Here is a 12,832-nt window from a genome sequence, read left to right on the forward strand (position 1 = left end):
AGTAACAATTTTCTGTCAATGGTAACAAATTTCTCGTAGAAGTAGCAAGTTTTTCCACAAAGATTTCAACGTCACCCCAAACATTTCTTATAGACGAGAAAAGATAGATCATAACCCAGAATCATTCCTACAAAGTGAGACTTATTTCTCATTGTTGACAAAATTCAGAATTGAACTGGAACTTTTTTCTTCTTTGAGAAAATTCAGAATAGAATTGGAACTTCTTCTCTTCTCTGTAAAAACTCAGAATCGAAGTATAACTCTTTCTCATCTCAGAAATCAGTGAATCAATGGATTGAAGTATAAGTTTTAACATGTAATGTCTGAAAATCTTAGTCTTAGGAATGATGAAGGAGGTTTTCTGAGGGGCAGTCAAATAATGGCTCTGTGGCGTGAATTGCTTTGAGTGTCCCGTTCTAGCAATGAAATGGCGAGTTCCGCTTAAAAAAATATAATGTTTAATTTAGATTCACAAACTTATTTTCTGACTGAAAAGGTTGAAAATGTCTTACAGGGTGCAGCTGGGTGTGCCACGTACATGACAGACGTGTAATCCGTGGTGGTGTGGGGGTGTTTTAGAGGCTTTTATGACAGGCTTGCCTTGTGAAAAACGTGACTCAATGAATCAAAATATAATCTTTAACATGTTATGTCTGAAAATGTCTTAGGAATGATGAAGGGAGTGTCAAAGAGGCAGTCAAATAATGAAACTGTGGCATGAATTGCTTGGAGTGTCACGGTCTAGCAATGAAAGGCCGAGTTCCGCTTTTCAAAAAAAACAGTGTTAAATTTAAATTCACAAGTCTTTTTTCGGAGTGAAAAGTTTGAAAATGTCCTAGGGGTTGACGAGTGGTTAGGCCACGTGGATGGTAGGAGCATATTGCCTTGCCGGTGTCAGTTGTTTTTTGGAGTATCATGATAAGCTTGCCTCTTGAAAAACTTGAATCACCAGATTGAACAATAATTTTTACGGGAAATGTTTAAAAAGTCCTAGAAATGATGAAGGGGGTGTCAGAGGGGCAGTAAAATAATGTCGCTGTGGAGTGAATTGCCTGGGATAGCATGTTCTACAGTTTAAAAATAAAGTTGGAGGCGTTAAAAGAAATTTTTCCGTGGAGGGGGTGTGAAAATCTAACATGCATTCAAAGAAATGACGCGTTTTCATTAAAAGTCCTTAAAAAATACCGCTTAATATGGTTCAAATTTATCTGGGGCAAAGGGGGGTTGAAAATTTCCCAGAAAATGATGAGGGCAATGTCAAAAGGTGCCACAGAGTAGTAATAGTATGGTATTGTGGCAGAATTACTTGGAGTATAACGTTCTAGTAATGAAATGCCGAGTTCTTGCTATTCAAAAAATAAAAAAAGAGTATTTAATTGAGATTCCTGAGCTTAATTTTGGCAGGGGGCCCTCTAATGAATGCGTCAAAGGAAGGATTTTCAGGGATTACCTCTTCCAGCAAGCTATTCCATGTGGCAACCAATCGTAGGGCGAAACTACTTTTCAGATATTTTTAGCGGGGAGTACCCTGGTCAAGGTAGATCTGACAAGCAGATCTGTACTTCGGTGAGTTGATCGCAAGGGCTTTGCTCCGTCAGGAACGAGCGTCAATAGCTCCTCTAATGGAGGGTTATACATGTACTTGTAGAAAACTGACATGGACGCAATGCCAAAGTGTTCCTGGATAACCATGGGGTCTTAGCTTTTTTGTTGTCAGAGGCTGCTGCACGAACTGATCGATTTTGAATCCATTGGAGTAGAGTGATGCTGCTTTTTGGTGCACCAGCGAAGAGAAGACCTGCATATTTCATGAAAGGTCTGATGCATGACATGAATTGTGGCAGGATAGACTCACCGGGGAGGAGACTTTTTCATCTTAGCATAACTCTTAGCTTCTTGGAGTAAGAGGATCTAATTTCACTGAGATGCTCAGTCGATAAGAGGTTCAAAGAGAAGCTAACCACAAGTAGGCGTAGTGCATCCACTAATGATATTGCCTCTCTTTTGAAGAGGAAATCAGGATTAACCCTCATATTACACGACTTAGAAATTAGGAGCTCTTTCGTTTTCAATGCGTTACAACGACAAGTCATGCATCTGCTCACGCCTCAATTCTCTGCCGGTCAGCCTGAATCTCTTTGTGGCGTTCTTCGGGATCATCGTCTTTTACAATTGACCCTAGGTCGCTTATGAACACCAAGAAAAGAGTTGACCCAAGAATAATTCCTTGGGGTACTTCTGATAGGACTGGGTGATCTTTTGATATTAAGCCAGTGAGGACAACTTGTCATGAGAGCTGACGAAGAAAGTCAGCAAACATCTCAAATAGTTGACCATCAACTACATTGGCTTACAGTTTACATCGAATTCTTATTTTATTGTACAATGTCTTGAAATGAGAAGAAAAATGGTTCTAATCAATCGTTCGACTACTGTAGCCGTAATTGAACAATGACTGTGATACAACTTTGTACCATATTTTAGTAGAGTTTTCTTTACATTTGGATTGATAAATTCATTCCCTCGATACGTCTGAGTTTTTCTATAGGAATCTTTGGTAAGTTCTAGAGCAATTGTAATATACTCGCCACGCTAAGAATCCAATGGAATTGCATAGGAATAGCGAATAAGGATATTAATCACAAATAGAATATATTTATAGGGTCTATTTTACCGTCGTTGCATCTCATCTAAAGTCAGAAGATCAGTTTGCATAATTTGGAGGGGAAAGAAGGCCTTAGTTTTTCGATATTGATTACTTTTAAGTCTATGATTTCGATGAAGAGTGTAGGTGGGTTAATTTTGCAGATAGCCTTTTGCTAGACTATGTTTGCCATTTAAGGCATTGGAAAGTGTACTGAGTGCATTTAGCCTTCCCACCTTAAAAAATTTACATAGATAGGTGTCAGAGTTTCATAAATTTTGTATGTAAATGTGTAGTACTACTACTACCAATACGTCCAATAACTTTGTGTATATTAATGGTGGCAATACGCTTTCGTCTACCCTCTCGAGTTGAATCATTACTTCTGCTGCTGCTGTAATTTGATTTAGGCGTACTTTTTGTCATCATTAACATTTTAAAATCATCTATTTTAGAATTGTCGTCGTCATCATCATTTACTAATGTCTCTTCCAGTAATTTTTTATAAATGTTTCTGCTAGTCACAAGTGCTTTGGGAAAGCTTGATGTAAGTAAATTTATCAGGAGACTGTTTCCACGGATAGACTTTTCTCACGATTAGAGACAAAATCAGTTATTTGAGCAATGTGATTGTAAGTGTTGCTGTTGTTGTTGCAACCGAGAGTGATTTGATTAGTTGTAGTATCAATTTGAACATTGCTGTTTTCATTCAAATAATTTAACAATGTTCTACTCTGCCCCCGATAGGAAACTGGTGTTAAATTTAATGTTTTTGATAAATGACCTTTGAATGGTGACGACGACGACATAGCCCAATTTGAAATTGAATTGTCTAGCTCTTGCAACAATTCCTTACCTTCAATATTCACAAGACTGATAGGTTTAGCTCGATATGGTTTTTGTTTGTCAACCTGATGAATAGTCTGTGAAAAATTAAATGTTTCTAATCATTGAATATGCTGCTATCCTTAAGGATTACCCTTAAAGGCTTGTATTTATGATAGAGCCTCAATAAATGCAGTCAATTTATATGGCTTAGCCGCTGTTTTTCTTATGACTGAGATGGAGGACGAAGATGATTGCTAACAAGACCGACAACTATTGTCAACCAAACTGAAAAAGCTTTTCCCCACCAGAACCAAATGTTTTCTTCTATGTTTTGACTATTTTCCTTTTAGACAGAGGAATGACAATGGATTGATGTTGTCTAGTCCGTTTCCAAATAACATCTGACAGCTCAACATTGCTTGCAGTTAAATATAATCATAGTTCGGAAATGCGTTTAATAAATTCCCGATTTACATTGTTGAGTGTGGCCTTCCTAGGCCGTAGTTTTGAGCTACTCAACACCGAGAACAAATATCTATTGTTATGTGACTTCTTCATAATCAGAGTTTCAACTAGTATCTTTTCCCATCCCTCACCTGCAGATATGCAGTTATTTCACGATCAAATGTATTACTAACCACACATAGCTTTTCAGATGTATTTTGAATCAGGTCAATTACAATGTATCCATATGGCATGTTTGTATTCTGATTGTAAGCTGAAAGCAGAAGCTTAGGCAGGCCCTGATAAATTTGTTTGTTTAAAGTTAAGAGGTAACTTGAGGCATTGACAACTTTTTACACAATGTACTGAGTATTGTTCAGTGCAAGAGATCGCATACATCTACTCTGATGAAATAAATTGTGTACGACAACTGTGACGGAAATTTGTTTTACGATGAGAACGTTCATTAACCCATTGAATCATTTCTTCAGACCATTATTCTATTTATTTGGCCAGACAATCAATATTTAGCCAAAGGTTTACGTAAATTGAATTAAATATGATATTCTATCCCTTGATAAATCTAACTTAGGGTTTAAAAGCTCTTATTCGATCATATGACTCTTTGAAAAACTTTATAGTAATAATTCCTCCCTGCCACAGATATTTTACCACGATTCTGAATCCTTTTCATCAAAAGTGCCGTTTTCTAACTCATCGACGGCCCAAAGAGAAAAGCTCTAAATGGTGTAATGTGCTTAATACATTATCTATGTTTCTCTCCCTCCTTGGGTTAGCCCTGGTCCCCACCACCTCTCCCCCTAAAAGGGCTCTAAGTTTTGCAGTGTGCCTATTGTTTACATACAGGATTGATTATTGGGAAGGGGGGGGATGTTTAATCCCGGGTGTGTCAGAAAAATCTAATGGATTGAAGGTGAGAATTTAACGATGTTAAAACAAATCAAAAGACACTATGTGAATCGAAGTTGTCAAAATGACGAATTCGTAATATCTTAGGAGTTGCTAAGGGTGTTAATTTAAAATTTTCAGGGCCACTATTGCTACTACTATTGTGACTTTAACTGTGACTACCTGTGACTGCGGCTATTACTACTTGTAACTGTGCATCCGTGACTACTTGAGACTATGACTCCTTGCGAACTGTAGCTATTCAAGACCGTGAATACTTGTGAATACTGCTAACAACTTATGACTATGACTGCAACTGCTTGCACCTGAGTTTAACTGTATCCTGCTGGTCAAAATGATATAGTGTATCCAGGTTGTCAAAAGAGCTTATCTGCAATATCACATGAATGGCTAAGGTTATTTAGTTAAATTTTTCAAGGAACATCGTGGGGAATATTAAACTAAATCAAAAGACATTATATGCATTCAGGTTGTCAAGACGGGTTTCTTCATTGTTTCAATAACAGTTAGAAAAGAGTATTAAGCTGCAACATTCAGAGACTGTTAAAGGGGATGATGAACTTAAAGCCACTATGTAAATTCCAGTTGTTAATGCATAAAGCTGTATAAAGCTGCAATATCTCAGGAACTGCTAAGATTACTAAGCTGAAAATTTCAAGAAATTTTCATTTGTATGTTGAACTAAATCGAAAGAAACCATGTGCATTCTGGTTGTCAAAATGGCTTGTGACTGATCTTAGGAATAGGTATGGTTATTTAATTGAATTTCTTAGAAAATTTTGAGGGGTGTGTTGAACTTTTCAAAAGATACTATATGCACCCAGCTTGTTAAAATGGAGTGTGCAGTATCCCAGCAACAGCTAAGGGTATACAGTTAAAACCTTCAGAGAATGTTTAGGGATAGCTTGAGCTCAATCAAAAGATACTATGTGCATCCCGGTTGTCTGAAGGACGTATCTACAACATCTTAGGGACAGCTAGTGGCATCTAGCTGTAGCTTTTCGCGAGTGTTGAAACGATGTTGAATAAATCAAAAAGCATTAATTAGAATTAATAAATTACAATCAAATGTTGTAATTGGCAAGCCAAAGACCTGCAAAACATGAAACTTGTTTGTTATATTAATCAGTAGCAGAACTTTGCTAATAAACGAACACTATTTAATTAATAAAAATTACCCTGAAAAGAAGGTTTTCAAAGAAATGTAAAGAGAAAAATTAAAGTTCAAAACGACCAAGAACAATTATTAAGGAACAAACGAGACCAAAAACGAATAGAAATGAAAATTAGATAACTATATCAAACATAAAGATGATAGATACTTATATATATATGAAAAGATAAAGCTTAAAATCACTAAAAATTAAATCTAATATTCAAAATATATTATAGACATTTTTGTACATTTCTGACAGTAAAAAAAAGAAACGAAATTTTCATTCGCCGAGATTCCTAGAAATCAATATCACTATATATTTGTGTAAATTTTCAGTCTATTTTTTGTAGTTCTATCCTTATATTTTAATTATGATTGTGATTTTTTTTTGTTTGTCTTCGGGTTAAATTGCATGGTGACGCAGAACACCGTCGGCCAAGGATTCTATATAGGTGGAGACCTGTGGCCGGGCGTATGCTCCAGATCTATGGACAACAGTCTCTGCAAAGGGCTGCCTAGAATCTGTCGGGATACCCACAAGACTGGGGGCCTTTTGGTCAACTCCATTTTCACTTGACGAGTGAGGCTCCTCGAGGTAATTATAACGTAGTAAACGACACAGAATTCGCATGATATTCTGATTAAAGGATGATGGTTCCGGGTTTGGTCTGTACTGGTGGGCTCTTTCATGCTTAAAACCCTCTTCCTAGATAATTTGTCTGCTATTGGTTGCCTCCCCGTAGTAGCATATTATTTGTAAGAATGAATATAAAATGAGTCGGAGGTAATAAGTTGGAGATTGTCTTGGCAGGATTGTGACTCTTGTTAGTAGAAGAGTATCGCCAAGAGCTAAAACTATGTTGTGACCAAGATGGGCCCAGGATTGCACAAAGCCTCCATTCAACTGGAGGTCCCAAGGACGTCTTGCTGAACAGTTTTAAGCCAGCTTAAGCGCTTCGGTGTATACCTGAGAAGATGTTTTGGTCTCCGCCTTGCACAGGCTCTGGGACCATTGCTTTTCCTCAGGCCAAAATAATTTCAATGATTTAGCGAATATAAATTAATTCTTTATGCTTGTGTTTTATGATTAATAGAAATGAGGATCTGCTTGTATAGGAATTATCTGAGAGGTGGATCATATGAAAATAAGAGGAAGGTAAAGAAAGTTGAGAAACCACTAAAATATAAACTAAGGGGTTGCGAAGAGGAGGCCGTGGATAAAATTGCCGAGGATCTGGAAAATGTAGCTAGATGGCATAATAGTTGATTGCTGCAATGGCATGTTCATAAATTGAGAGGGAGATGTCTGTCTGGACTTGTCCCATTTAAAGATAGGAACGGTCTACAATTAGTCTTAAGGAAAGAGTTAGAGAGAGGTGGAAATAATATTTTGAGCATGTATTAAACTAGGAGAGAGTTAAAGGAAAAGATATAGAGGAAAATGAAAAGTTTGTAACACCCCGGATGTGAAGGAAGATTTATTTTGTGAGGAGGAATAAGTGACAGTACTAAAAGGATTCAAAATAATAGGGCCTCAGGTGCTGATCGTGCGGTAAATGAGTTTCTTAAATACCATATGGTGGCTGTGAGGCTACAAATAGGTAGCTGAAAATTGTTGAATATGATTTTTGAAAAAGAGAAGTACCTAGCAATTTTAGGAAAACCCTGCTTAACCCCTGTATAAGAAAGGTGATAAGAGTGAGTGGAGTAATTATAGGGGCTTTAGCCTTGTTTATTTAGGTATAAAATTTCTTAGTATGACGATAATTCTTAGACTTATAGATGCTGTAGACAGAGTGTTAAGAGAAGAACAGTGCGGTTTTAGGAAGCGTAGAGGATGTGTCGACCAAATTTTCATTCTTAGATTAATAATTGAGAAGCACAGGAATAATCAAATACATTTAGTCTTTAGTTTTATTGCTTATGAGCAAGCTTTCAATTGAGCTGATAGAAGAGCCTTAGCGAAGGTCTTATCCTTGTATGGTATACCAGGCAAATACATTAAAGTGATTTGTGCTATGTACGAGAATAACCCTGCTGCGGTCAAGGTAGGAAATGAGGCTAGTACCTGGTTTCGTATTAAACCAGGGGATAAGCAGGGTTGTGCTCTATGCCAATTTATATTTATACTTGGTCTGAAGAAGCACGGGATGAAGTTAAATGAACAAGAAAACTTTCCTTGACTTAGATTATTCTGTTGATTTAAGCATCCCAGATGAAAGTATGGTAAAATGAATAAACTTTTAGAGGTTTTGCGAGTTCAGGATGCTAGAATAGGTTTGAAAATTAATGTTAGGAAGACTAATTTGCTAAGGTTAGGAATAAGTGAAGATAAAAAGGTGACGTTGGGTAACGAGAAGATCAATCAAGAGGATAGCTTCACCTACATCGCTAGTATTATCAAAGACGGTGGGTGCCTTGAAGATGTTAAAAGTAGAATAGCCATGGCTCAGGGTGGTTTTTCAGTCTTGCAAAGTTTGAAAGAATAGGAAGATAAGTTTGTGAGCCAAGTAAGTTTGCGAGCCAAGTGTGTAAGTTTGTGAAGATAAGTTTGTGAAACAATATTAGAATGTTAGAAGCTACAGTGATGACACTGGTCCAATATGGTTATGAAGCATGGGCGCCCAGAAAAACGGAGGAAATATTTGCTAGATTTTCACCAAAGAAATTGCCTACGGATTAATTTCGGAGACCACACTGCCTTTCCTTGACGATAAATAAAAGTTCAAACAGGGATAAAATCTTTGTAAAAGACAGTGTTTCACAAACAGTGATAGAAATCCACAAAAAATAACAGATATTTCGGTCATATATGCAGTGACCGTCATCAGTAGTAAAACATCAAACTCATAACGGTCACTGCATATTTAAACGAAATATTTGGTATTTTTTTGTGAATTTCTATCACTGTTTGTGAAACATTGTCTATTAAAAGGATTTTATTCCTATTTGAACTTTTATTTATCGCCTACGGATTGTTTTGGGTACCCGACTGACTGACCGTATTTCATACTGATTGCTGTAGGAAATGTGTAGTTCAGTCCAACTTTCTAGGGCCATAATGAGAGAAATGTTGAGAAGGCAGGGGCACATTCTGCATATGAAGGACAAAAGATTGCCAAAGATTGTAGTTTTTGGCTGACCGTGTAGGACTAAACGGAAATTTGGTCTTCCACGGCTAGGGTAGCACGACATCGTAAAGAAAGATAGAAGGGAAACGGGAGCTTTCTGGGAGGGTGTAAAGAGAGAGGCTTTTAAAAGATTGAGATGGAAAAAGAGCGTGCGTAGTTGTATTGGCCTTTGGCGGCTTGGTGCTGCGGTGAGCTGTTAATAGTAGTAGTTGTAGTAGTAGCTCTGTCCTGCTATCTTGATTATCATTGCAATTTTTTTTATTTGTTGTCCATGTTTTGAAAAAATGAAGCACAATTATTAATAAAGTGCAAGTGACACAATAAGCTTTTGAACTTTTACTGTTAAGGAAGGAGGAAGATGGCAGTAGCCAATCCTTATTGCTAATGGCTGTCTTTATGTTTCATGTGATTATTTATTTGAATATCTGTTAGTTTTGGGTTTTATTCATTCCTTAGTGGAAATTTCTGGTTCTTTTGGGTTTGAATCATCATAGGACTTTATTTCTGTTGGTCTTGAGTTTAAATATGACTCTTTAATTTTCTTTGAAAAATTTCAAGTTAGGAAAAAGATTTGTAAAATTAGTATTCAAAAGTATTCTTAAACAAAAGAATGATTTTTTTTAATGATTGAAGAAACTGGAAAAGAAGGATGGACATTTTGAAAACCTTTTATGTCAAGGGTCAGGAATTTTGGATTTTTTTTTGGGGGGGGGGGTCGCTGTTGGAAGACTTACAATTTGTTTTTGTTTTAATAGTAAACTCATAAGTGTTGTCTTAAACAATGTGAATTATTAATTAGATACTAACAATGATTATTCAATAGCATTTGAAAAAAGGATAACCGCTGCGTTGTGGTCAACGTGATCAACGTGGATGATCCATGACAAATTTTTGCTGCGTGATAACATGTTGATTTTATTGCTAAACGTTACTTTACCTCACTACCGGATTATTTTTAGTCTTGAACGTGGGAGCTGGTAAGGTGCCAGTGCCGTCGAGTTTATCTAGCAGTGGAGCTCCTCAAAAGTTAGTAGATGGGAGCACGTGCTCATTTGTCTCTTTGGGAACCTTTGCAGATAAAGAGGTCAGTTTTTTCTTTTAGTTGAGAGTGGTCCAATACGTAGCCGGTACAATAGGAAAAAGCATAATCACACCAAAAAAAGGCTAAATTTGTTATGAATTCAAACCAAATAACAATAGGCTAGAATGGGACCTCGCCAATTTTTTTGTCTCCCTCATAGATCGATAAACAAAAGTATATAACAAGTAATCACCGCTTGACAAGGATTTCCTAATCCACCGCAGACAGCTGTTCTCTGCTTTATAAGTTTTGTTTCTATGATGCAATATTTCCCAAGAATAATATGATAGAACAAAATGCAATAATTTTTCAATAAAAATGTATTGAATAAACTGGTACATGAAACTCACATCAGTACAATCGAAATTTTTTTAAACACGTTTAAGTGGTGTATAATCCACTTTATAAAACTATTAATCAAAAATACTTTCCAAAACAGAAGTTTTTCAAATTAAAGTAAAGGGTTTGAGTAAAATCGTTTTGAGTAAACTCAAAACGACCAGAAATTATTATTAAAGAATAAATGAAACCCAAAACGAACAGAAATTATATAAACAATCGTGGTGAAAAAACATACAATAGGTACTGACATAAATGAATAAATAAATTTTAAAACGAGTAAATCTTAAATTGAATATGCAAATCAAGCTAAAAAAAACATCTTTTACTATTGAAGGAATGAAACCCAAAAACAGAAATTAAATAAACAATCATAGCAAACAAATATACAACAGGTGCTAATATAAATCCATAAATTAATCTTAAAACGAGTATAACTTAATTTGAACATTCAAATCAGACTTAAAAGGAACAAAAATCACTACAAACATGAGTTTGGGGGCTGCCTCTTTCCTTAACTTTAAAATTCTAATAACCTACTGCGTCATTGGCACTTGTGCTGAAAACTATATATATCTTGAACATTATTAGAAAGAACTAATAAAAACAAAATGAATATTTGATCTATAATGGTATTAATTGTTGGAAGCTCACCAGTTCAAGATCTTATTTCACTTTAATTTTTATTTTCATTTTTAAAGCAGTAATAACTGGAAAAGGAATATTTGTAATATAATTCATTTTCACTGAAGTGCTAGTAGAGTGCTATGTTCCATTTCTATGGCACTATGTTCCCTCCCATGCTATTCTATGGCACTATGTTCCTTCCTATGCTATTCTACGGGACCTATACACCTTTTCAAAGAGAGTGAGTATCCTCTCAAATGGCCTTCCATTTCTATGGAACTATGTTCCTTCCTATGCTATTCTACGGGACCTATACACCTTTTCAAAGAGAGTGAGTATCCTCTCACATGGAATTCCATTTCTATGGCACTATGTTCCTTCCTATGCTATTTGCTGGGACCTCTACACCTTTTCAAAGAGAGTCAGAACTCCCTCACACAGTTTGACGTAGATATTTTTTTTTTTTTTAAGTTGGCAAGTTATAATGTGGTCTAACATGTTTTGAGAGTATGGTCATAATTATATAACTCAATCAGACTGGTTTTTGAGTAAACATCCGTTTTTTAGGAGCCAATCAGAGAACGGAGGTAACTCCATATACAATAACTTGATTGGTAATTGGGATTTGAATAAAAGGAATGTTTCTTTTCACAATTCATATTAGTAAGAGAATTGAATTCAAAGAGAATAGTTTATTTGACAGTATATTAGTAGAGAAAAATGAGTGGTGCATTTACATTATTGGAGATTAAGGATGGATCCGGCATCAGCAGCAACGATATACGAGTACCCACTATGGCTGTGGAAATAGCCGGAGGCTGTAGACTATGCCTTGAATGGGACAATATGTATGCTAAATACGTGATATCATTAAGCAAATTTAAGCAGGAGGAGTAACTATGTTTTGCTGGAAAATTCTCCATATGAATAAACTTCGGTCAGCATTAGATGTCCTATCGAAATATATTGATGAGAACAAAATGCATCAGTGAATATTATTATTGTTGTAATTATACTCAATAAAATTGTTTCTAAATCAAAGGTATTTTTCTTTCTATAGTAGACTAGCGTATATTTTTTAGATTAGAAAAAAAAATTCTGGTGGGTCTGTAGTTGGTTGTGAGAGAGTTAGGACTAAAAAAAAAAATGGATAGATTTAAGAAAGAGCGAATCATGGAAAATCTAGTGCTTATGGAAAAACATTTGATTCTAGATGACGATTTTCTAGAGTTGTCTATTCAAAGGAAGATATTTTCTCGGGGAATGCTTGTCGATATAATGAAAATTGATTCTCCATCATTAGACTGTTGTATGAAACTTCTATGTCGTGGTCCAAATGCATTTACCCAATTTATCGATATATTGATCACGACACGGCAAAATTATATTGTGGATATGCTTTTAAACATTAGTTTTGAAATTTAGGTCTTTTTTTTCATGAGAAAGATGGTGCTCAAGGATGATTTACTCCTCTCTCTATCTCAGATAATTTTTTGTTGTTGGTACCTCAGTTTCATTATGACAGTGAGAGTTTCAACACATGAAAAAAAAATTTCATACATGCCCGCTATGTATGTATACACTGGGCAGCTGGTCATCATGTGAGAATTGCACAATGATTGATGAGTATGATGAAAAGTGTAGATTATGCA

General features: G+C 35.8%; 1 pseudogene across 1 annotated transcript in view; it reads left to right on the top strand.

Moving 5' to 3' along the window:
- Positions 1-12,832, top strand: part of LOC148947501 (heparan-sulfate 6-O-sulfotransferase 2-like) — a 142,353-nt pseudogene that overhangs the window by 36,016 nt on the left and 93,505 nt on the right. Inside the window, exon 3 of the transcript XR_016142366.1 lies at positions 10,093-10,217. The product of XR_016142366.1 is annotated as a heparan-sulfate 6-O-sulfotransferase 2-like (transcript). The remainder of the gene's footprint in view (positions 1-10,092; positions 10,218-12,832) is intronic.

This window comes from Artemia sp. Qi Xiang Cuo, chromosome 10 (assembly GCF_049724085.1).
Source record: "Artemia sp. Qi Xiang Cuo chromosome 10, ASM4972408v1, whole genome shotgun sequence".
Lineage (NCBI taxonomy): Eukaryota > Metazoa > Arthropoda > Branchiopoda > Anostraca > Artemiidae > Artemia > Artemia sp. Qi Xiang Cuo.